The following is a 26,792-nucleotide window of genomic DNA, read 5'->3' as shown; positions in this document are numbered from 1 at the left end:
GTTATTGTCTTAATTATATCATCATTTTCTCCGTTGTTTTATCATTTTTTTCCTATTTGATTACTAGCATAACTAAGATATGGCAAGAATAACTACTTGGTAATGATACTTAGTTTAATCTTATAAAAATAATTTTACATTCTCGTAAGGATTGATATAATAGATTTTATTTATTCAGAAAGAATTTGTATACTATATTTGTTAGATATTGGTGTTAGTAATTTAATATGATTTAAATTTGAGTTTGCATAAAAAATTTAATATGTCTTAAATTTTGGTATTAATGATGAGTATTTTATTCATAGGAAAATTTATAGTCCTTTAAGTCTAATTTTATACTAATCATTCAAGCATTATAAATACCATTTCATGTGTATAATTTACTGATCAATTATCGAACTATAGATAATCTAGGTATAAGATTGCTAACAAGTTTAATGTTTATTTTGTGCCTTATGACCTCACATTCTTATTCCTACTTAATAAGTCTTATTTATCTATCTGGTTTAAACGCACAACACATAATTCTAATTTGTTATTAGTTAACTTTGCAAGACTTAATTGTTGATAAGCACTAATAATTTTCTATCGTTATTTAATCATAAATCATTATTTCATCACTATACATTTGTAAATGAGATTTTTAATTTAAGTTATGCTCAATAAGATACTAATTTTCCATTTCAAAAGATGATTGAATCTATTTACTAAGAAGGATCATACCAATGTACGATTTAGTTTCTTTTAATTCTACTGCATTAAGTATCTGAATACTATTATTACTACTTCATGTATATTTGTTTCTTTTTGAAATTTACTGAGTCATTTGTTTGACTAAAGATAATTTCGATACAAGGTTACTAACAAGTTGTGTCTTTTTATATATTGCATTATATCCTCACCTTCTTAAGTCTAACACCTAGTAAGTATTATATTAATTATCTAGTTTAGACGCAAAACATTTATCTCTAATTTGTAATTAGTTTATTTACAAAACTTAATATTTAATTATAATTATTATTTTTATTATTATATATCCTTATTGAAATTTTTAGTTAAACCAAGTTTAATATGATACTAATTGATAAATGCCAACAATGCTTTATTAAATTATTAGTAATTTTATTACCATTTATAACTATTTTATTACTATATTTTATTGTTAACATTAATTCTTTCTATTATTAATAAAAAATGAAACAATTGGAAACAAAAAAAAATTACACAGAGCTTTTGGTTGGCAACCTAGCGACAAGCTGGGCCCCAACTCCTCTTTGAATTGCAACGCCTAAACGATAAAAAATGAAACTACCTAAGCCACTACTAGCGTCATTGTTAACCAAACAGTTCCTTAGACGCTTGAAAAAAATCAGAGTGTCCTCACCAAGCTCCCCTAAGGTAGAGAAGGCTAGAACACCCAAACCATAGCCATGTGCAGCACACTTGTCCAAGTATTTGGTACTTTTACGTGAAACCGCACCAGAAATAGCCTTACCAGGAGCGAAGGAGCGGACACCATCACCAGTGAATGGAGAGACACCTGTAACATCCATACAAACATTTTTCCCATTTTCCCGTTAAGGATAAGGATATCAGCAGGTTTTAGATCTTTGCCATCATCCGACTGAAGACCGAGAGAAACCTCCTTGCGCGCAGGTACATTAGCCTTGTAACAAATGTCTACGACAGTATCACGAACAACATCATGGCGAAACTTATATCCAATTTCTTTAGCATAATGAAGCGCATGATCCCCAAAAATATCCATAGATTTGTTAAAACTTGGGCATAAATTGTTCTCAACAAACAAAGGAATACCCAGACGATAGCAAAGCACAGCTCAAAATTGTCTAGGTCCAAGGCATTGATTAAGCCCACTAATGGGTACCGCCAAAAGATAATCTTGAGCATGCTTGACACGGTTACATTGCAATAGGATGGAATCTCTTGCAGACATATGAAATTGGTCTGGGATTTGCTTCTTAACTGCATCAAAATAAACTACTGCCAGGGAATGCATGGAAGGGGTGGGGGGTGGGGGTGCAGTATCATCGACACTGTAAGTAGACGGTAATCCACATACCTGGGTGAAGGTCTGAAGAGCCAACTGATAAGCCAAACCTTTGTCCGTTGAGAATAAATTACCAAGGATCACTTTCTGCACTGAAGTAGTCTAGCTTTGAGAAGCAAGATAACAGTAAGCACGAGTATCAACCATGGTATAAATGCCAAGTCCACCATCCTTAATAGGTAAGGTAGCTAATCTCTTCTGTAAAGGACCAAAGCCCGCGCCATCCCCAGTAATCAGAAGCCTCAAGTACTGATAAAGCTGGTCATCAAAGAGATCAGTGGCAGGTTGTAGAGCAGCAGGATTGGTAATTCGCATAGAAAAATAAAGTCTAGACACGCCAGTGCAGTTGCGAAGTAAAAGCATCTCACTTTGAGGGTCCTTGAGTTTTTTGATCGCGCCCATTAGTTGAACAGTTTTGTGCACCCTATTCAACAACATATCGCTAATGAAGTCCATATCTAAACTCACTGGACCACCCAAAAGTTTTAACACCCTTATAAGGACTACGAATATCCAGAGGGAAGACACCATCCATTGTACTCCTGGGATCAAGAGAAGGCCAAAAGACTTCCGTATTCTTTATATTGAGATGTAACCCCCTGCTTGGTCCTTCAGTTTCAATTATACGCAAAGCCTTAGCCACCTCTAAAGTATCCCCAACTATCGTATCATCATCAAGGTACCAGGCATGCAAGTTGAGTTTGCGTCGAGAATCAATGGTCTTCACTAAAGGGTGAAGTGTCAATGCAATATATTGGGCATAGTAAAGCTTAGCCGGACGTAAGTAGCAAAATTCTACCCAGCGAGAAATACCTGGACAATGAAGGTGGACCTCCTTGATGAGCTGATATTGTTGAATCCCAAAAATATTATTAACATTTATGTAATTATAGTATGTTTACTCTTCATAAATCGATGTGTTCAGTAATTTCCATGTGATTTACTAATTATATCAACAATACTAATCTCACTATTATTATAGTATTTGATTGTTTACGTGTTCGTACTTTTTAGATTAATTATTCTCAAATATTTATAGCTAAAGTTATTGGTGTACCTTACAATTTTTACTCCATTACATAAACAAACAAACAAATCAATCAAACACATCTTTTAATTATTGATAGCTTTTAGTGATTAAGATTTATCTCACAACCCAACCATTTCTAAACTAATCTAGTTCACTAACTGGCACTGTCTAATCGTATTGTTTCCAAAATAAGATCTAATACTGAGCTCTGATACCAATATTGTAGCGCCCCCTAAGCAAGCATCTGACTATTCCAAGATATTAACTAAATAAGAGGCACTAAAAATCTAAAACATTTACTTAAACATTCAATTAAGAAAAATGCTACAAAACTTAACCCGAAACTAGCCCCTCTCAGAAATATATATATATATATGTACAAGAACTCCTCTCAAATGATACATATACAATAGTCATTTGGATTACAAATATAACATTCGATATAATAAAAATAATAGAAGTTAACCAACTAACGAAATTAATTCTTGAAGCTTTCGCTGCGCAACTCTGGTCCGTCTCTGAAACTGAAAGTGGGAATGGGTGAACACAAACGTTCCCAGTAGGAATAACATTTAACTTTCAGTAATCATAAGCAAGATTTGGAAAACAATACATGTTTTCCAAAACATTAAATAGTGACCAAGTCACTAGAATAAACAAATATGTATATGGACAAACTCCCTCGTCAAACAATGTATAATATTCGGTGTCAACCAGTTACACACCTAATCGCTGTTGATATCACCAACCTAACCAGTTGATGACCCATAATAAGCATAAAAGCTGAATTCATGTAGATATAAATGAAGGAGCATATCCTATATACCACACATGGAAATTATCATTTCCCATAGAAATTTATAATAACAAATATGACATCACTCGTCCTTTCCAAACCATGGAAAGATTAACAAAATCAACAGAATTATCACAATGCGATTTATACAAAGCATGAAATGCACAAACAGACAATGCATTAGTTTAATAAACAAATACTTTTGTAAAATAAACAACAATGATTACAAAAGAGTCAAAAGTATTCCCACCTATTTTGATGACAAGCCACGCCTACCTTGAGATCCACGATCCACTGGTTCGTCCTTTGAATCGATCGTTGTTAATATAGTCTAACTGTTAGTCACACAAGAACTCTAAGAATCTAGCCATGAGGCTCACACAAGACTCATAACATAATTCATACAAGTACCAGTTTTAAGATAAGTGAACTATCTAATGGTTCTAACCCCATTATGGTATCTCACTATCTACCTTTAACATAACTAAGATGTTATAGCATTGCTCGGTCGAACTCGCATGCGTTGTTATCTCAAGCATGGTTGTCAATGTTAGTGATCAAAACTATAAGTCTTGATTTTTGGTCTACATAGCTAAGTCTTGGACTAGGATAGAAAGTGTAGTTGAGCTCAAGGACTTCATGGCGATTCATCATACAACGACGAATATCTACTCAAGGAACCGGTGGAACTTCATCAGCAAAAAGGTATGTGAAGAATTGAACCTATCTATCACTCAAAAGTCAATCTACTCTATCTCCTACTTCGTATGAGACAAAAGTCGTATGCTATATAGACTTGATCATACACATTTGATATTTCGAGCCGAGTATATTTTGCATATCTATATATCGAAATACATGTGTTGGTAAAGATTTCGCTTTGACCAAGTTTATCTTTACCTAGTGACGAATATCATGATGTTTCAATCACTCTGAAAATTGCTTTGACGAAAAATAGTGTAACAACTATATAACGTCCTCTAAGAATGTTTCAATGGTTGAAATGAGGGTTTATATCAATATAACCAATGACGGATATAAGCATTGTTGTGGAAACACATATGTGCATAAATCCTATTCCTTGAACCAAAGTTTGCGAACTTTGTTGATCAAGAGAAACCGGTGGAATTGGCTTTTCCAAGTCCGCGAACTGTCGGAGGTTCTCTTCCCGAGAATTTCTACTGGAGTTTCAAATTCGTTTGCGTGATTACAAGTCCACGAACTCAGTCCGCGAACTAGCGGAAGTCTCTTTGCCGAGATTTTCTGCTGAGCTTGAATACTCTGCCCGGTTGCCTTAAGTCCGCGAACCTGTTTGCGAACTTGAGTGGGTTATAATCTAAAGATGTGCTCTGAACATGAAACTTAAATTACTAATGAATGCAGTATGCAAACCGTGTCTATAAAGTTCATGAGCCGATTCATGTGAATCGAATCATCTTTGTTTCAATTGTGTCTTATGTAATACATAAGATTTCCTTGCAATTGAACAACTCTCTAACTAGTTCTTTTGAAGTCATTTGAACTAGTTATGGTAAAGAAGAACATGGTTAATATGAGATGCTCATATGGTTAACCGTTTGGTTACTATTGTGAATCAACATGTAATACACATTTGGGCACGGTTTTCACAAACCCAGTAAACGTATATTTCATTTGTGTATGACAAGCTAAGTTTTCGATCTAACGTTTGAGAAATATTAGCTTGAATCTAAATCGGGTTTTCATCTAACGATGAATAATAAATGCTTAGTTACCAAGGTAACCTAGATTGCAAACCCTGATTTGAAGACTATATAAAGGAGACATTTAGCATTGAGAAAAACTAATCCCCACACGTCCGTGTGATACTAGTTTTCTCTGCTAGAGTCGTTTCTCCTTTAACCTTTGGTTTTCTTCTCTAAAACCAGGTTAACGACTAAAAGACTTCATTGGGATTGTGAAGCCAGACCGATACTACTTTATCGTAGTTGTGTGATCTGATCTTGCATCTTCTATCGTACGAGTACAATCGAAACGATTGGATTGAGATTTGATATCTCCGATAGGCAAGATACAAAAGTAATCACAAACATCTTCGTCTCATCGTTTGTGATTCCGCAACATCTTCTTTCTTTAATCGATTAAGATTGTTATGAGGTGATTGTTTAATCTAGGCTGTTCTTCGGGAATATAAGACCGGATTATCAATTGGTTCCTGTTCACCTTGATTTCATATCAAAAGACGGAACAAAAGGTTAGGGTTTTTCTGTGGGAGACATATTTATCCTTTGATAAACTTTTCTGTGTGAGACAGATTTGTTTGTTATTAAGCCTGCGATTTTGGGTCGTAGCAACTCTTAGTTGTGGGTGAGATCAACTAAGGGAATCAAGTGTGTAGCATCCTGCTGGGATCAGAGGCGTAGGAGCATAAATGTACCTTGAATTAGTGGGAGACTGATTTGGGTTCAACTACGGTCCAGTACGAAGTTAGCTTGTAGTAGGCTAGTGTCTGTAGAGGCTTAATACAGTGTGCTGTGCGTTCAATCTGGACTAGGTCCCGGGGTTTTTCTGCATTTGCGGTTTCGTCGTTAACAAAACTTCTGGTATCTGTGTTATTTCAATTTCCGCATTATATTGTTTTATCTTTATAATTTGAAATAATACAGGTTGTGCGTTGAAGTTTAATCAATTAGAGATCCGACCTTGTTGTTGTCGATATCATTGATTAACACTTGGATATTGGTCCTTGGTACCATCCAAGTTATTCCCTGTGTTTGATTAAGACTCGCTAATTTCTATTAGATCGAGTAAATCAAAACAAGAGAGATATATTAACTCCTTGAGATACCTTTATCTAGATTGAGTCTGACTGTCTAGTTGATTCTCTAGCAAAGTATTTCGGAGTTAGTCCATACAGATTGCTAAGAGAAATATTAGGTGGTGTTGTTAGACCCCCGCTTTTTCAACTGGTATCAGAGTAGGAAAACACGTTTAATACCTTACAAGTCTATGTTTGTAGCAATCTGAATCTGAGGACATGATCTCGTTCGCACACCAAGATGCCTCCTAAAGATGTCAACCTTGTCAGTTGTCTCAGGAATACCTCAAAGGATTGCTCCTTAGATGATTCTTCTGAATCCCGAGGTAGGAAAGTTATCTCATCTTGTGATGACCTTTCCTTATCCAACGAGACATTGGAGACAATGGCAAAAGCTGAAAAGGAGCTCACAAGAATATCAAAAAATTCTACTGAGTTTGTTGATCTTCAGAATCATGATCAGCTCATTGATGAATTTGGAAAGTCTATTGATCGAGAGCATGTACTCTACAACATCATTGAGTCACTCTCTAAGGATATTGAGAAACTTCTTTAAGAAAACAATCTACAACGTGAAAAGATTTGTAGTATTGAAAAGGTTGTCAAATAAGGATCAATTAGAGAAAAACGTTTGATCAAGACACATTCATATGATCTTGATAGGTTTCGTGTTGAAAAAGAGAAGCTAGAAGCATCACTTTCACTAGCCCACAAACAGTGTATGACCTTGGAAAAGGAAAACTCTGTCTTAAGGAGAGATTGTTCTGTTTCAACTGTCCCTCTTGATATATAGTACATGAAGAAATATATTCCAAAGGAAGATTATGTCGAGAAAATTTTTTGTGGCTTACAATCTTCACACAGGGCTGTAAAGTTACAACATATGCCGTCTGTCACGTCTCCTCCACGAATCTGTACTTTCTGTGGAAAGGGAAATCACTATGTTATCCGTTGTTTTGCCAGGAAGAAACAAATTTCTAAACTTCGTAATTTGCTTATTTACACTATCAATGGAATAAATAGTCAGTCGATCTACTGCAGTGAATCTCATGCTCACAAGAAACCAGACTTCTTATAAAAATGATCTCCTTCCTAGGAATCATTACAGGACTTTTGAGCATTCTAGTGGCACAAATTCTTATGCTGCGAAAAAAATGGATGTCCTACGATTATAAGAACGCCTTTGGTAAATCTAAGTCTAGAGTTTGGAAACCTATCTCGGAAAATCCTCTAGAACCAATTTCTAGAGGTCATAGACTCAGTAATCTGAAAACTTCTTCTCTTCTGTTTTCAGGTAGAGCTGTGAGAAAATTCCCTAAAAGTGGAATCCACCATGGAAAGACAAAGAATACTTAGATTAGATATCCAGGTGAAAGTCACAACTATTTTCTCAACACCTATGGTGAGACCATGTCTCCTTCTGCTTCCCAGTAGTAAAAAAGTTCCGTTCTTGTATCTAACTTGAGAGATACAAGAATGGCGGTTGAGAGATGCTCAAGTATGTAGGTGACTGTCATCTGTTTGATATATTATGAATTTTTTTAATTTTATTTCTTTTTTCACTGTGACCTTTCTATTCAGGTTGACTTTGAAAGTAACACAGTTGCAGTTTTCCTTGTTGGGTCCGTCCCCGTTCCAGACGTTTGGCTTAGTCCACGAACGTTCAAGAAACTCTAGGGTTTTTGTTTAGGGTTTAATTTTGAATATATATATAAATGTATCTGATATACGCATTCATTAATCTTCAGAAAGAAGCTCTATGGAAATTGTTCCCAAAGAAGAAGTTAACCCTACTATGGAGGAAGACCTCAAAGGGTGTGATCCGGCTCAAGAACGTGTTCTGAAAAAGATGCTTGAAAGAAAAGAGTATAACTCTTGGATTGGAGAATCTGTCAAAGATTTAATTCTTGTTCAAAGTGAAGTGAAGAACGAGCTTGCAAACCTTCAACTGCAGATCAACCATCTTATTAATAGACAGGCAAAAATCCTTGTTACTCAGAACATCTTGATCAGGAATCAGAAGAAAGTTATCCTTGATTGTGCTAAGGCTCAACACTTTGCTCGCATCATAGATCTAAAAACTAATGTTCTTACTCATGAACATGGGATCTCTACGGTCAACAAAATCAAGGATATCAGTGACTCCTACTTTCATGGACCATTTCAGAGGTATGAAATAATCAAGGAAAACTGAGATTAGATACCTAATATGTCTTCTTTTTGGCTTAGTGGGAAGAATAACTAGTGTTTTGAAATAGCAAATATTGTGACTACACATAGCTATTATGTTTTTCATCTTCTTGTGTTTATTTTTTAGGTTTATTGGTATTAAATTCTAAAAATATTTGGAGGATGATGTTATCTTTATGATTTTGTGATATTGCAATTATTTATGGGATATGTATGTTTGTGTCCGTGAACTTGAAGGTCCCATATTTTTGTCAAAAATAAAGTCGTTTAAGATCGGTATTCATATATTGATTTAAGGATGAATGGACTTTTGACAAATACAAAAGTTATGCCTATGCAGTCAATTATTTGATGGAAAATAAGATAAAATCTTTTGTGGAACAAGGATAAAGTCTATTATGTCGTTATGCAAATAGTGATGAAAAAATAGAATAGATCCTTGTATGTATCCGTAGTTTTGATCATTACCATGATCCACATCTTGTGTTTACTGCAAGACTCCGTAAGATTCTTCTTATGTTGAGTATATGAACGACTGTACTAATCATGTTCTATTGGTTAATATAGTCGTATATTCCGTAAGGATTTTCTTATGTTGAGTTATGAACGGATATACTAATAATGTTCTATTGGTTAATGTAGTCGTATATTCCGTAAGGTTTTCCTTATGTTGAGTATATGAACGTTTAAGTTAGTCATCTCCGTATGATTATCTTAGTCGTAGCTCCGTAAGTTTACTTATGTTGAGCACAATCTATTAAATTGATGACTTCTTGTGTATTGATTTGGTTGCGTATTCCGATTAAATTAATCACGGGATTACCTATGATTAATTTGATTGAGTTTTTGGATATAGAAAATCATTCCTTTGGTTTTTGGTGTCCAACAAAATCCTTATTTTCCTTCGAAATTAAGTTCGCTCTTGTTGTTCTTTCGGGAATGACATCTAATGGGGGAGAGTTCTTTTGAACTTGTGCTTAATGGTAATATCTTGCGGGGAGTGCGGCTGTGGAATTTTATAGGGGTTATCTTGTATCTTAAAACTCCTTGATGAATGTATTTAGCTTCGGCTTTATGATTGCATCTAAATTAAGTTGGTATGTATTTTTTCTTTTAGTCTATGAAACGTCTCTTCTCGGAAATTTCATTATGATCACGTTCTTGTACCTTTGCCAATTTTATTGATAAAAAGAGGGAGAATTAATATGTAGTTCATTCTACAAATACATGTGGTTTTCGGATCATTATGTAAGGGGGAGTGGTTTCCATGTGAGATGGAGTATTGACTAAGGAGGAGTGATACATATCACCATAGTGTTATTGTCGAAGTCGTGATGCAATTGGACTTTGGTGTTATATAATAATACTATGACACTGTATAATGATGATCGAGAATTACGAGTTCTCTCATTGTTATAGCTACGGATCTTCAACAACGGTGATGCTAAACTTACAACCTTTGGGATCATTGGAGTACTTGGAAGGACGAAGATTTAGAGGAATGTTGAAGATTAGACTATGGAATAGGAGCTATTTTAAAGTTTCTTTATCTTTTTTGTATTCCATATGTAATGAAAGTTTTGCCGCTAAAATTGACAAAGGGGGAGATTGTTAGAGCATTGCTCGGTCGAACTCGCATGCGTTGCTATATCAAGCATGTTTGTCAATGTTAGTGATCAAAACTATAAGTCTTGATTTTTGGTCTACATAGCTAAGTCTCGGACTAGGATAGAAAGTGTAGTTGAGCTCAAGGACTTCATGGCGATTCATCATACAACGACGAATATCTACTCAAGGAACCGGTGGAACTTCATCAGCAAAAAGGTATGTGAAGAATTGAACCTATCTATCACTCAGAAGTCTATCTACTCTATCTCCTACTTCGTATGAGACAAAAGTCGTATGCTATATAGACTTGATCATACACATTTGATATTTCGAGCCGAGTATATCTTGCATATCTATATATCGAAATACATGTGTTGGTAAAGATTTCGCTTTGACCAAGTTTATCTTTACCTAGTGACGAATATCATGATGTTTCAATCACTCTGAAAATTGCTTTGACGAAAAATAGTGTAACAACTATATAACGTCCTCTAAGAATGTTTCAATGGTTGAAATGAGGGTTTAGATCAATATAACCAATGATGTATATAAGCATTGTTGTGGAAATACATATGTGCATAGATCCTATTCCTTAAAACAAAGTTTGCGAACTTTGTTGATCAAGAGAAACTGATGGAATTGGCTTTGCCAAGTCCGCGAACTCAGTTTGCGAACTCAGTCTGCGAACTGTCGGACGTTCCCTTCCCGAGAATTTCTACTGGAGTTTCAAATTCGTTTGCGTGAGTACAAGTCCGCGAATTTAGTCCGCGAACTGGCGGAAGTCTCTTTGCCGAGATTTTCTGCTGAGTTTGAATACTCTGCCCGGTTGCGTTAAGCCTGTGAACATGTTTGTGAACTTGAGTGGGTTATGATCTAAAGATGTGCTCTGAACATGAAACTTAAATTACTAAGGAATGCAGTATGCAAACCGTGGATATAAAGTTCATGAGCCGATTCATGTGAATCGAATCATCTTTGTTTCAATTGTGTCTTGTGTAATACATAATATTTTCTTGCAATTGAACAACTCTCTAACTAATTCTTTTGAAGTCATTTGAACTAGTTATGGTAAAGAAGAACATGGTTAATATGAGATGATCATATGGTTAGCCGTTTGGTTACTATTGTGAACCAACATGTAATACACGTTTGGGCACGGTTTTCATAAACCCAGTAAACGTATATTTCATTTGTGTATGACAAGCAAAGTTTTCGATCTAACGGTTGAGAAATATTAGCTTGAATCTAAATCGGGTTTTCATCTAACGGTGAATAATGAATGCTTAGTTACCAAGGTAATCTAGATTGCAAACCCTGATTTGAAGACTATATAAAGGAGACATTTAGCATTGAGAAAAACTAATCCCCACACGTCTGTGTGATACTAGTTTTCTCTGCTAGAGTCGTTTATCCTTTAACCTTTGGTTTTCTTCTCTAAAACCAGGTTAACGACTAAAAGACTTCATTGGGATTGTGAAGTCAGACCGATACTACTTTATCGTAATTGTGTGATCTGATCTTGCATCTTCTATCGTACGAGTACAATCGAAACGATTGGCTTGAGATTTGATATCTCCGATAGGCAAGATACAAAAGTAATCACAAACATCTTCGTCTCATCGTTTGTGATTCCGTAACATCTTCTTTCGTTAATCGATTAAGATTGTTGTGAGGTGATTGTTTAATCTAGACTGTCTTCGGGAATATAAGACCGGATTATCAATTGGTTTCTGTTCACCTTGATTTCATATCAAAAGACGGAACAAAAGGTAAGGGTTTTTCTGTGGGAGATAGATTTATCCTTTGATAGACTTTTCTGTGTGAGACAGATTTGTTTGTTATTAAGCCTGCGATTTTGGGTCGTAGCAACTCTTAGTTGTGGGTGAGATCAACTAAGGGAATCAAGTGCGTAGCATCCTGCTGGGATCAGAGGCGTAAGAGCATAACTGTACCTTGAATTAGTGGGAGACTGATTGGGGTTCAACTACGGTCCATTCCGAAGCTAGCTTGTAGTAGGCTAGTGTCTGTAGCGGCTTAATACAGTATGTGTTCAATCTGGACTAGGTCCCAGGGTTTTTCCGTATTTGCGGTTTCCTTGTTAACAAAACTTCTGGTGTCTGTGTTATTTCAATTTCCGCATTATATTGTTTTATCTTTATAATTTGAAATAATACATGTGCGTTGAAGTTTAATCAATTAGAGATCCGACCTTGTTGTTGTTGATTTCATTGATTAACACTTGGATATTGGTCTTTGGTACCATCCAAGTTATTCCTTGTGTTTGATTAAGACTCGATGATTTATATTAGCTCGAGTAAATCAAAACAAGAGAGATATTAACTCCTTGAGATACTTTTATCTAGATTGAGTTTGACTGTCTTGTTGATTCTCTAGCAAAGTATTTCTGAGTTAGTCCAATAGCTAAGTCTTATGAATATCTATAGATTTTTAGAAGAAACCAAAGTTCAATTCAGACCACAAGAAGTCCAAAACATCTAACTAAGAAAACTGACCCAAGCCCAAGTCAACAAAGTCAACTAATAGTCACTAACGGTCGAACTAACAGTCAATGTCCAAGTCAAGGTCCTGGTCAAATGGTCAAGGAACTACTCAGTCTAGGTTCACTGAGTCAGTACTGGTTAACGAGTTAACTCAGTCAGATAGCTGAGTCAGGTAAAACATAAGAAGTCAGGCTGAATAAGTTCAGTCAGACAGGCAAAGGTTCTCACACAAATAATAACTCAAATCCCAGTTCAACCTCAAACTATACATTACCTCAGTTCATTCAAACATAAACAAACTTCATAATTTAATTACAACAATAAACTGAGTTTACCTGCAATTGCAGCTTTAGGTAACATCCAAATTCAAGTGAAGTAACACCACCACTAAACTGAACTCTACAGTCTAATTTCGAACTCCATACCCTAACCACTAACAGTGTAATACTAATTTCCTTTTCATCATCATAACCCATATCAGCTCTCACAACATCAGCACATTCTCATGCCAAAACATCCATCTCCATCCTTTCCTTTGCATATTACAGCACCACCAAGTTGAGCTCTATCATCCAACAATGACAAATATTCTTCACAACTACATATATCTATCTCAATCTAATTTAACCACAACAACTCAGTTCATCTTATTTTCTACACCTCATATACCAACTGCTATTGCAGCTAAACACAACAAGTTCATGGATCTGCCACCACTTACACCACCAATAATAACCAAATCTTCTGCCTGTAACTTGCATCCATATGTTCCTTCCATTTCTAACTGAAACCCTACAACTTTAACCATCCTGCAATTATCCTTCATTGCTCTCATCTACTACATACAATTCCTAATCCATTCATCCAACTCCCCTGCAAGTCTGAGAAAAACTTAGCTACAATTCAATAACAGACCACCAACATACCCAATTACAGCCACCTGCGGGATCATCTCATGACTCAATAACATCTCAGCTTGCATTTCAACTCATCTAAACTACCAACATATACATTCATATTACCTGCACCTGCAATCATGAAAACTCCCCAATTACATGCTCAGTGATACCATTCATTTTCACCCATTACCACCTGCAATTCAACTTGACTAACAACAATCTCAGGTTCTACCCAAACTTTCATTTAGAATTTATAACACCAACACTCAAATTTGACTACCCATCTTATTGAATGTAACTCAATTCAATTTAGGAAGAAAAGATTACCTCAAGTGAAATCCAAATCTCGTGCGGCTGGATAATCTTTCTCTGCTAGTTTCTTACAACTTGAATCAACACCAAAACCCATCTGTTACTTCCACAATCATCGTCTTCTCCATCTTGAATCATTAGCATCAACACGCCCCAATTCTCATCACTGAAACCCTAATTATAATTTGGGGAAGAATACATAAAACCTAACTGTCTTCAATCTATAATTCAAACCCAAAACATCAATTAACTGTTCAATTAAGCAAACCCATCTTGTAATTCCATCTCTATCTTCTTAATTCTCACTCAAAGTGAATTCCAATACAACATGCAGAAACCCTAACCCCTAAATTCTTCACTGAATCAACTTCATAACCAAATTAGACATAAACCTATTTCAATTCCTCCTCCTAGAACACTAATTCCCTCTCTTAATTCTTCTCTGAGCTTTTGGTAGAAACCCTAGCTTCTAAATCTCTTCCTCAATCGAATTTGGATCCACCACAGACACCATCACCATCACCGACGACCACTGCATGATCTTCTCCACCTTCTGTTGATCACAAAACTTCCATTCGATTCTCTGAAACTCGCAGAAGAAGAAGAACACGAAGAGAAAGAAAGAGACGAAGAAAGAAGAAACAAAGAGAAACTGAAGAAGAAGTGAGGAGAAAAGAATAGATAAGAAGAGATCTGTTTCTTCGATTGGTTTTGGTGGATAAGACCAACCAAAAATCTAAGACACACAACAAAATGGAAAAAGACTATTTTGCCCTTCAAACAAGTCTGATAGTATCTCCTTCTTCTAATATTCGAAAGACACCCACGAGTGGTCTATTTCGTATAACTTTTCGAGATCTAACCGATAGTATTAGTTTCGTATCTACATCGTTGTTAGATTAATTTCTATTAATTATCGATCGTGTTAAACTAATCGAGTTATTATCGGCTAATTGGACACTTGACCGGTCTAATAGCGTTGACAAACTTGTGGGTCTTTACAAACACACACTATCATGATTTTACGATTTTATCCCTTGATGAAAATCCACCACCAAAATTAAGTCCCCTACTTAGTGAGGGACATTCATGTTCTGCAGTAAGCACTGGATGTTGATTTTCAAGTAGACGAGATAAGTAGTCGAACTTAGTCGTACAAAGACATTTTTAGAATCCCCGATTTGCTCCAACGAAGTCACTTACGAGAGAATGCCCAGATAAGGACTTTGGTAGTATGATAAAGTGTCATCCCGTGAGCACGGAGAGATAAAGTACTGCTGATTTGGATGACCAAATTTCAATTTTGGTTGGTTTAGCGTTTACGGGCCTAGGTCCAAAAAGGAAATCCTTGTTTGGTTAGGTTTTTGGGAAAAAAAAAATTATGAAAGGGAAGAAACCCTAAAAAAAATTAATTTCTTCTTGACTGACCGGACACCCCCCTTTCCTAATTTTTTCTCACATCTGAGCAACATGGAGGAAAAAATTTTTGCCGAAAAATCAGCATCTGACCAGTTTCCGGCCGACACCGACAAGATACACTTTTTTTTAACTTCATAAATTTCATACGTTACATGCATACGTATATTTTTATGAAAATTTGTTTTAGAAACGGATGTCCGTCCGTCCGTCGGTTTAAGAAACGAACAATAATCCCCGACATAGGAAAGATTTTTTTTTTTTTGAAATAGACCTGTGTCTAATGATAAAATTTTGTTTATTTTCATGAAAACAAAATTTATTTGGAATATACGTACTCGTGCAAAATAAAAGGCCTCACGTTTTATAGATAAACGCTCGTTCAAGCGATATATTTTTTTTTAGCATACGTGAGTTATTCACGAAATTTTAAAACTTTGTAACATCAAATTTTAATTTTGAACAATTTCTATGTTAGAAAATAAATGAATGTTCACTCGGCGGGAATGCTCAAACAATGAAAATTATACGAATCCCTTACACGATAGTTCGTGCGTCCCTCGTAGTTTTATGAAAATCATGTTATGACTTTGAATAATGATTTTTTTTGTTCGTCTTTGCTGGTTCGAAGAAGCGAACAAGTTTTCGGGATTTTGCATTATAATCACTACGGCTAGTGAAATTGTAAACAGGTAAGAGTTTGAGAGTTACCATTTTCGTTGCGTGTTCCCTATCGGTGTATTCACAACTCCATATTTCTCGTTCATATAATGGTGACTTCTACTTGCGACCATTCCTTTGATTCTTTTGATGATCATTCCAATGCTACCAAACCAATTTCTATAGCAGAGGCGCGTACTAAGGTGAATTTGTCCTTAAAAAGAGCTGGAAAGATAATAGACGGTATGTCTCTTGATCATCTGAGAACTGTTCGTGACGAATTTTTAAAGAGAGAAGCCGAAGATGAAAAGTTATAAACTTATGAACAAAAACGGCGCCGACTTCAGCGGACAAGGCTAGCGGATGAAGTTGGGATTAGACCTCGTCATGATGGTGTAGCTTTTGATTCAGATGCTGAGGAGGTTGAATCTAACTGGAAGCCTATTGGGCATAAAATTAAGCCATATCTACCAAGCAAGATTCTAAGTGATTAGACAACGCTGGCTTCCGGGTTAAATGCGAAGAAGATGATTATTTAGACGCAATGTATGGTGACCCTGAAGACCAATTGGAAGAAGTTTCCAGTAAAAATTCTGATGACGACTCTAAGGAAGAGCTTGAAGGAGATTCCATGGAGGATGATGATCGTGAAAACGATGATGAATCCGACGAATCTGATGATTAGTCCCACTTGAGTTCTTCCCGAGTAGTTGATCATTTTATCTCTTGTAGAATTAGATGTTATATTGATCGTTTGAGAAATTTTGTTGCATAGATATTGAATTAGGATTTTTGAATGACGATCCTTTTATTATACTTTTGCTCCTTTCTTTAATGCTTCCATTTTGAATAAAGTAGATGAACGTTCATATTGATTATAGTTCCTTCTGGTGACCATCTGTCATATGTTGAAAATGCTAGACCGTAACATTATTCCAGTTGAAGATACATGTGATATGCACGAACGGTCGACTTGAATTTGGGTGCCGACTCTTGACCTTGTCCAATCATGGTCGCAGGTAATCAATCCCCGGTATGGTTACTTTTCTTCGTTCAGTGACCTTTCCCTTTCCGTGTAATTAGGATCACAAAAACGAGTATTTTCTACCTTGTTTCATAGTTTTTCTCCATCAAGCCTTGACGGTCTTCAATACTCTGTTGGTGAACAAACAGTTTCTTAACCGAGCGTTGAGGAAGAAGTCGATGCAAGTATTTCTTCATATAATCGTTCATAGCACTCCTTGAATGAAATAATACTAATTGTTGTTGATGTATCTAGGAGAAGATTTCCATGGAACACGAGGGTATCGATGATGCCTATTCGTCTTCGGAGGATGGTGAAGAAGGAAACCGTTGGATTTCAAAACCGAATGAAAACAATGATGTTTCCAATGGTGACGTTGGAAATTCCGGTCCTTTGAACACTTAGGGACCACTCCAGTAAGTACTCATATTATATTTTCTTCATAGAATTATGAAATTTGTTAATGAATAAACGAGGTCTCATATGAATGAATGAAAATTTTGCCGAAATACGTCACAAGAAAATTCATAACTCGCCATTTTAATGAAAACACTGTAGAATATTCATCTGATGCCGAATTTTTATGGTTTACCCATGTTTTTTCATCCTTGAAAAATTATAAGCTTTATCAGAGAAGCTTTTTGAGATTTGAGCGCAGTTAGAGGTCTAAATCGATGAAACAGTAAACTTCCAGGAGATTTCCAAAACTTTTTCAGTTGTCTAAAGTTTTGGTCACATCTTTTTGCTCGTTTATCCAATTGTTCTGAATTTTGGATATGTTGTAGAGGACATCCATACGAAGAGAATGAATTATGACTCAACCTTAAGATTCCTTAAAAATTAATACCAGCTTGTCACTTTGTACATGGCAGTGTAAAATCACTTCATGCAGACTTCCCGTAAAACGCCTTTTTGTGACTTTTTGCTATTTGATTGCGTCTTGGATGCATAATGAAGTATTTTGATGATGTTTTTTAATTTGACTTTTAAATTATATGGTTTCCAATTTAATTCCAATCTTGAAAAACTCTAACCCGTACCCTTGTTGTATTAGGTGGAAAACGGCGGTGTTGAGCATAATAAAACCAATAATGATGATTCGAGCAACCTTGGGGTCATTAATAATGAGACAATCATATCTGCACTTCAGGGCCATAAGAAGGTTGTTGCTGAAACCATTCAGGAGACCGAAACTCTAATTGTTGTTACTTCAGAGATGGAAAAAACCAGGCTAAGAGCATAAGAGACTGCTCCAACAATAGAATAAACAGTTTCCATGATTGTTGAAGTTGCTCCAATGATTGATACAGTATGGTTGTACATGAATATACCAATGCAGGGATTGATTTCGATCCTCCATTCGGTGAGTTACTCCCATATCATACACCAGTTAGTGGATTTAGCTTTCCCATTGGACATGCTGATATGTATGAGAAGCTATGAAAGATGTATGGTCATATTATTATTAACAAAGACCCCAAACGCAATTACTTCTTGACAATGCAAGTAGGGGATATCTTGTGTGTCATAGATAATATACAGACCAGGGATAAAAAGACTGCCACTCAAGATATACTCTTTGATTGGGAGTACAACTTGGGAAAATATGAGGAACTTGGTTTTAACGTAAAGTGGATTCGTCAAAGGATCAACACTATCAAGGAAGCGATTGAGAACAATGTACCTTTTTCCAGTGATGTTGTGGTGGAGAAGGAGGCCAAGATTGTTATATTAACCGAATATCTGGAGCTGGAAGAGGCGGATTTGCAAGTCTTGAAGAATGTAGAGGAGCAGAAATATTACTTTGCTGATTTCCTTTGATTTTCCGTGAACTCTTGAACTTTGAACTTCTGAGACTTTATTTGGTTTTGATTTTTTATTGGCTTTGGACAAGTGAGTGATTGATGATTTTCTTTTGGATTTGATAGATATTATCTTTAAGTAAATGAAATTTGATTAGTTGCTGAATTCAAATACTGAATGCCAGTATTGCATTCGTTTTGGAGGAATTGAAAATGCAGGCGAAAGAAAATCCTAAGAATGCAAATTTCAAAGGTTTTGGGGCGCCCATGACTTAAAAACCTTCAAACACTGAATGTCTCATACGTCAAATACTTTAATCCAATTATCATGTATTACTGGTATACTGGTCTTGCCATCCATACTGACCAACTTGTAATATCTTCCAGCCACTGATTTGGCAATCATGAAAGGTCCTTCCTAATTAGAACTCTTTGCTGAATGAAGATTGCATTTAGATGTTCTGAGAACCAAATCTCCTTCATGAAATTTGTTTGCCTTGATTGTTCTTGCCCTGAATATCTTCTGTTGATTCGGCATTCCTCTATTGATGGGGTTCCATGCTCGTGCAGACGAAACTTTCTGATTTTGTGGCACATATGAACAATCATGCAAAAATGTAGGAGAGCGCCTAAGATATTCTTGGATATATTTGGACATCATTTTAGAAATGAATGTCTCAGCAAGTTTCTCAACCCGGAGAGGCTCCATATTCAACCACTTAGTGAAATATTGTTTTGGCAAAGCTACCCACTCATAATGTTTAGCAACATCAGAATTACTAGCGGGTTTGAGTCCCCATGCCAGTAAAGCATGTGGGAGAATAAATGACATAAATAGGAGAGGAGTGTGACTTGCCTGATCGTGAAACCTCTCAATGAACATCAGTGCACCTTCTCTAGGTTCTTGTTTTAGTTTCATCAGGGTTTGAAACTCGTCCATGTGACTCGATGGAATGTTCACCAAATTAATATGTTCCTCGTCAGAGAGATGGGCAATTGGAGATCCTTTGTCAGCAGTGTTGTTCTCGGCATGAATCCACGTCCGTCCAAGAACCATGTTGTATCCAGGATCTTCCCAGATTATATGAAACTTGGTTTCCACCAGGTTGAGTCAAATTTCATGTTGAGAGTGATGAAACCATATGCATCTATGAGTACTCCTTCGTGATCTCTGATTGAGGTAGGATCCCGAGTTGCTTCTTGACGGGTGATGCTTGCGTCCATAATGGGTTGTCGTAGGCACAACAAATTAATAATCTTATTTCCATACAACTAACTGGTAATATAATGAAAGTAAGGAGCGTTCCCACAGAAAGCTGTGTTATTGATAGGTTATTTGATCAGCAAAACAAAGTGAATAACAAAGGGGGTTTTTGTTGTAAGATAAATATAAAGACAATAATAAAGAAAGATGATCAAGGAATCCTTCGTCAATTAGAAAGCGATAACTGGATTAAAATACTTATCTATCTTCCGTTAGAACCATTCATCACCAACCCTAGAATAGCATTTTTACGCTTTGCTATCCCCAAAATTCCTTGTATTACCGGATAACATGTATGCTTAGTCACCAGATTCCATTCAACTGAGCGCCTTGAGGTACGCTTACAAGGTGTAACTCGATCGAACACTTTAGGGTTTGTAAATTTAGGTTTGATCCCAGCAGTTAAACTCAATAAGCTCGGTTCACTTATTGGTGTTGTTTCCACACACGATTGCTTTACAGAATCCCTCTGCAAGGTCTCATGTTTTCTATTTGTGTAGGATATGCACGACAATTACGGATCATTCAACTCTCTACTAGCAATAGAATGATCAGCAGACTAATCTAGTTGTGCATTCAAACCAATCTAAGAATCAATCATAAACCCTAGATATAGTGAAAACAAACGATGATGATTAAAAACTCAAATAGATTTGTATTATAAATAAGGCTTCACTCTTGGAACATTGAATTCATCCTTAATTAACAAAGGATTTAGCTACTCATATTACAAAGAAGATGATAATGGTGGTTTCCTTCTAAAGGGGTAAACCCTAGGTTTTTGATGTAGACTTGTGATATGAGTCTCGATTATATGATTTTACATAACCTAATACCTTTTTATAAGCTTACATTGCTTGGTCTTCAAGTATTTAGTTCAGTTCAAGAACCCGACCCCAAATAACGAAATAACGACCCCAAACGTGGCCTTAGGCCTTCCAAGGTGTGCATACACGTTTTCATACTTGTTAAGTATGCGTACCTCAAGTTCCAACAGAAATTTTCGGAACTAAGGTATGCGTACCCCTATGCGTACCTCACTGTCTTCGGTATTCAATAAAAACTCGTTTTGGCCATAACTTCTTCGTCCGAACTCGAAATGACCTCATTCTTTTTGAATTATTTTTATCTTTAAATTATATTAAAGATTATGATGATAAATACTTAATTTGAATGTGTTAAGGTAGGTCTTTGTCCTGTTTCTTGATTTTGAGTGTTTTGCTCCATTTCGTCGCACTTCTTCAACTTCTCTTGGACTTGGGCACTTGGATACTTGGAATGCTTCTAGTCTTAGGTATTTTCAGCACTTTGTATATAATTTTTGGATGATTCACCTAATAGAGACACATGAGAGAAAACAAGAGTAATAATACAAAAATATGCAAGAATAATAGCTAAAGCAAGTATGGAATAAACACTAAAATCATATGAATTATATACTTATCAAATTCTCCCACACTTAGATTTTGATAGTACTCGAGAAAACTAAATAAAACTAATCATAAATACAACAACTCCATGTCGTCGAGGATACGGTTACTCTTAGCATGTATAACAAGACTTTAAACCCCTAGGTGTCCCTAGTGGACGAGTTATAGTCTCGTGAGGGCTTACAAGAGGTATACCAACAAAACCTACTCCAATTTATTGCCTTGGAAGAACCACTAAGGATATACACAAAGTATAAATCCAAATAATTAGCTCTGTTATGTTCTTTAGCTGCAAACATCCCACATTCATTTCAATCATCACACACAAGTAATTACTTACATGTTTCATTCAACCTGATTGAAAAACTCTACTAAGATAGTCATCGTACTTTTTAAAATGTTTGTCACAACACTCACATACTGAAATCACATGGATAGATAAGAAAATGAAGATAGAAATGTGTTGTGTGCAAATGTAAACTAAAGTGAAAGATGTTACCCACAATACTTGTATGAATGTTGTCAAAGGATTCTTATTTATAGCGAAATAGTTGATAGAAGCACCCATTTAACTTGACCACATGATTAGATACTCTAAGCGCATGTTTCCTTCAACAAGTATGTTATAGTTGCCTTGGATCCTGCTTTCCAAGCTTGTTTAGGCGACGGAGACAGGGACAACGTTTCACACATACTGCTATCCAGGCGTAAAGAACCTCATCAATAGTCTTTTTGACTTGCTATATAATGATGATAGGTTTTTATTTTCATCGACTACATGATTAGATATTCTAAGAGCATGTTCCTTTTCAGCAGATACGTGATAGTTGCCTTGGATCCTGCATTCCACGCTTTTTTAGGTGACGGAGACATGGATAATGTTTCACACGTATTACTATCCAGGTTTCGAGAAATGAAGAGGAGCCTTATATATGTATATATATTTATCTCTCTCTTTTTTCTTTTAGGCTTACTCTTTATGAGTGTGAGACAATTGTCTATGGGGATTTTATATGCTCAACCAATCATTACCTTGCTACAACATCCATGGTAGTGTCAGGATCCCACCAAATCACTTTAGAGAAACATAAAACTGCAAAATAAAAAGAGAATGATTCAGTAATGATTAATTGCGAGGATGAATCTTTCAAACGGCTACCATAGCTGAGTTTCACATTCAGTTATGAACGTATATATTAAAGGATTGTGGAACGAAAAAGTGGAACTCAATCTATAACCGTAAGAACTGTTTCAACCTAAAAAAAAGGTTTAGTGTGTCATCCTAAATAGCTCAAAATTAACTCCAAAAGATGAAGTCTCAAGAATGCAAGAAATCAAAAAGTATTATTATTTATTTATTTTATATGCAATCCAAACATGCTTAACTACTCCCCCACACTTAAACTCAACATTGTCCTCAATGTTCAAAACCGAAAATTCTGATTTCTAACGTAACAACAAATTAAACTCGAAAACTGTACAAATGGGTAGGGTAATAGACGCATTTATGTGTCTATTTTGTTCTCAATGTTCTGTATTGTTAGACTCGATTAAATACTTATTGTGTTATTTTATATTTTTGTAGATGTTTTTGGAAAAATAAGCTCTTGCGGCGAAATTGGCTCGGAAAGTGGTGTTTTACACCCTAGGATAGAGTACTAAATACACCCCAGAAATGCACCGGAGGAACCCAGAAAAAGTGTTGGAAACACCCCAGAAAAATTACTAAAGGCACCCCAAGGGACATGTGTTACTCGGACTCCAACAACGGATAAGGGGGCAACCACTGGATAAGGGGTGACCTTCTTCACAAATTCAAAAAAATATTTTGGCGGGAAAATATTTGCTCTTCAGTGGCAGATTTTCTCGATTGCATTTGGACGTGATTTTGTGCGATTCAATCGCTGAAACTTTGTGGAAAGATGTAATATATCATAACAGAGCTGGTATGGGTGATTGTTTTGACTGAATTTGGCTGGATAATCACGTGGAAGAAATCAGGGCAACACGGTTTTGAAAATGACATTCACGGATTTTCAGCAAGTTTGATGTGTGCTGCTCGTGTTTGGATGACACTTAGTCATTGAAGATGCGTGTAGAAGCTAAATAAGGGAGTATCAGAAGCTGTTTACGCGTGGAGAATCATTTCAGGGAAGAAAATATTCGGAAAAATATTTTCTTTTAACACCGAGTAATGGAGGATCATGGAGAGTTAATGAGCGTGATTTCTTGTCGTTGTTGGGTATAAATAGGTTCCCTGGGTGTCCTAGAAGGGGTGTCGAGAGTTTGGGGTCGATAGGAGAGCTCAAGAGCGAGAAATCAAGAGTTGATGAAACATTGTTTCTGCTCCTGCTAATGATGAAGAACACCAAGAACACGAAGAACAGACTCGCAGGGACAGTCGTTTATCAACAGTGAAACAGACTCACAGGTGTGGGTCTTAGAACCACAACGACAATAGCACTTCTCTTTTATCGTTCTTTTGTGACGCTTCCTGTGGGTCGCACATTAGCTGTTTACACCATTTTCTCTTCTTCTCTTCATTGTAAACACCATTTGAGAAATAAATAAATATTTTGAGCGTGTTTTTATCATGATGAGCTAAACCCATCATTGGGACGATGGAGGAGGGTGAATTTCATACACGGGTAAATTTATTATATTCTTTTTTATGACTTTTGCATTAATTTAAAATTGAAATATGATTTGAATTAATTGGTTGTTATTTAATTTGATGATGTATGCTTAGCTTAGGTGTTTTGATACATCATGCTTAGGACTTACAATCGATGTTTTGAGAATCTATCTTGGCAAAATCAGAGTCCATGTTAATTTTATTGAGTTTTAAATTGTCAAAGAATATATGAATGAACCCTGTGTAGTGAATTCGGCCAAATCCTTAGTCCCATCACCTCTCGCCCATTGTTAACATTTTTTGTATATATATATATATATATATTTTTTTTTTAAATCTAAAAATTTCATTTCCTTCACAAGTCTGAAACGAATCTTTTTACCACTATCACTACAACAATTTTGAAAACCATCACATTTTGGCGCCGCCGACGCGGATTTGTGCTTAGGTAGAATTTTTAGGTTTTTTTTTATTTCATTTGGTATTTTTATGTTTCTTTGGGTGTGTATTTGTATTACAGGTTTCAAGTTGGATACTAAAGACTTGGAATCAAAGCTTAAAGCTAAAAGAGAAGGAAAAAGACAAAGCAAAAAAAAAAAAGAGCGAAAGAAAAAATTAAAAAAAAAAAGAGTGAGAGAGAGAATTTATTTATTATTATTATTATTTATTTATTAATTTTAGAGACCTTCCATTTTTTGTAATTATTATTATTTTTCTTTTCTTTTCTTTTGCACTTTATTTGGACTTTGGACTTGGACAATTATTTTATTTTTTTTAAACCCTAAGGAAAGGTACATTAAATATAACTGTTTGCAGGGAAGGACGACGATTACAATATCGTCTCGGTCCCTCGGGTTCGCACATGACATAGGAGTCGTGGCCCGAGTCGACTTCAGCGGTTCTGCGCCCGTCTGGTACGGGAGGTAAGCTTTCGAAACACCCGCGAATCCCCTGTCAGCGGGTTTATTGTATGCCTTAAGGTGAATATATGCTGAGGATTTGAATACGGTTTTTTAAATTTCCTAGTAAAGGGAAAGGCCTGGCCAAATTAAGATAAGGACTCGGATTTCATCACCGTTTCCTTCTTGCCCGCTTTAGGAAAACGAAAACAAACGCGAACCTAAGCTTAAAATTTTGACTAGAACGAGACCTATAGGGTAACGAGCTTAGTAGGAAAGTCGTTCGAAAAATATTGGTTACTCTTTTAGCATACTTCGAATTTCATGATGGTTTCTGTGAGTTGAATGCGTGATTGCGCCGCCTTGTGATAGCGGTGAGGCCTTGGGTATCAAAGCTCCACTGAGCTTCCCTCGCCTCAATTCAACTTACTTTGACTCGGATTGATTCCAGAGGGGTTTGCTTAAATTGTAACGAATTCCCTTTCGAAGGATTAGAAGTTGGTCTAGAAACAATCTAAGTGGAGCCATCATGCTTGTTGTTTGCTAGATTTTATAGGTTTGATTTGGTCGAGTCAGCCTTGCTTGTGATTGTGTAGAATTCCCTTACAATTAAGAATGTCGAACTGGTATGATAGAAGCCAATACAATGATTATCGACCTGAATTTGAATATGGACATCATCCTTTCTATGACCATGTTGGGAATTGTGGTTGGGAACGCCATCCTTTTCAAGGTTATGGTTCATACCATAGTGAGCCCAATTACTATCCACACGCGAATTGGTCTTACGAGCAAGAAAATCAGGAACATTATAGTACTAGTTACGCGTTTTTGGAAAATTACTTAAAAACTAGTCCTGATTATGATATTTCTGAACCTGTTCCTTCTCTAGAAGAGACCCAACAACGGATTAAAAGGACGTATAAACGTTTAGTTGCAATGAATAGTTTAAAAGAAGAGTGTACACGGTATTCTGAGATGATAAACGAGAGTAGTGAACGTATAAGTGTTATGCTCAGTGAAATTCAGGCACGTCTAGAGGCAGAAAATGAACAGTTAGCTAATGCTGCTCGAAATGATCTAAATTTCCAAAATAGTGTTTCTAATTATACCCTTGATATCAATAGTGAATATTTTCCTAATTTAGAGGACGAGGTTAGAATAAAAGACACTACTTATTAAGATAAGGTTCAATCATCTTCGTACTATTATGATGAGGATAGCAGTAATGAAGAATCTGAAATGTGTAGGCATAGTGATCAGGAATTTATTAATCCAATTGAGCTTTATAATGATTCTAGTTCAAATCCAAATAATTTTTATGATTATTCACCTATTCAAAAGGACGAGGATTTGATTAGGGATACCACCGTTTTAGACGATGTAGTTTTTCCTTTTGATTACGAAGCCGATAATGCTTTAGAGGAACGGGTTTATTCTGAAAATGTTGTTTTAGAG

At 35.9% G+C, this 26,792-nt stretch overlaps 1 long non-coding RNA gene across 1 annotated transcript; it reads right to left on the bottom strand.

The window, feature by feature from the left end:
• Positions 1–13,214: 13,214 nt before the first annotated feature.
• Positions 13,215–14,889, bottom strand: LOC113338943. The gene is made up of 2 exons (XR_003354893.1): positions 14,220–14,889; positions 13,215–14,085 (listed from the first exon to the last, which is right to left on the bottom strand). It is a non-coding gene; the product is annotated as an uncharacterized LOC113338943 (long non-coding RNA).
• Between the last annotated feature and the right edge of the window lie 11,903 nt (positions 14,890–26,792).

The sequence above is a fragment of the Papaver somniferum genome, unplaced genomic scaffold, assembly GCF_003573695.1.
Source record: "Papaver somniferum cultivar HN1 unplaced genomic scaffold, ASM357369v1 unplaced-scaffold_19, whole genome shotgun sequence".
Taxonomy (NCBI): Eukaryota; Viridiplantae; Streptophyta; class Magnoliopsida; order Ranunculales; family Papaveraceae; genus Papaver; species Papaver somniferum.
This window is presented reverse-complemented; position numbering and strand designations above follow the sequence as displayed.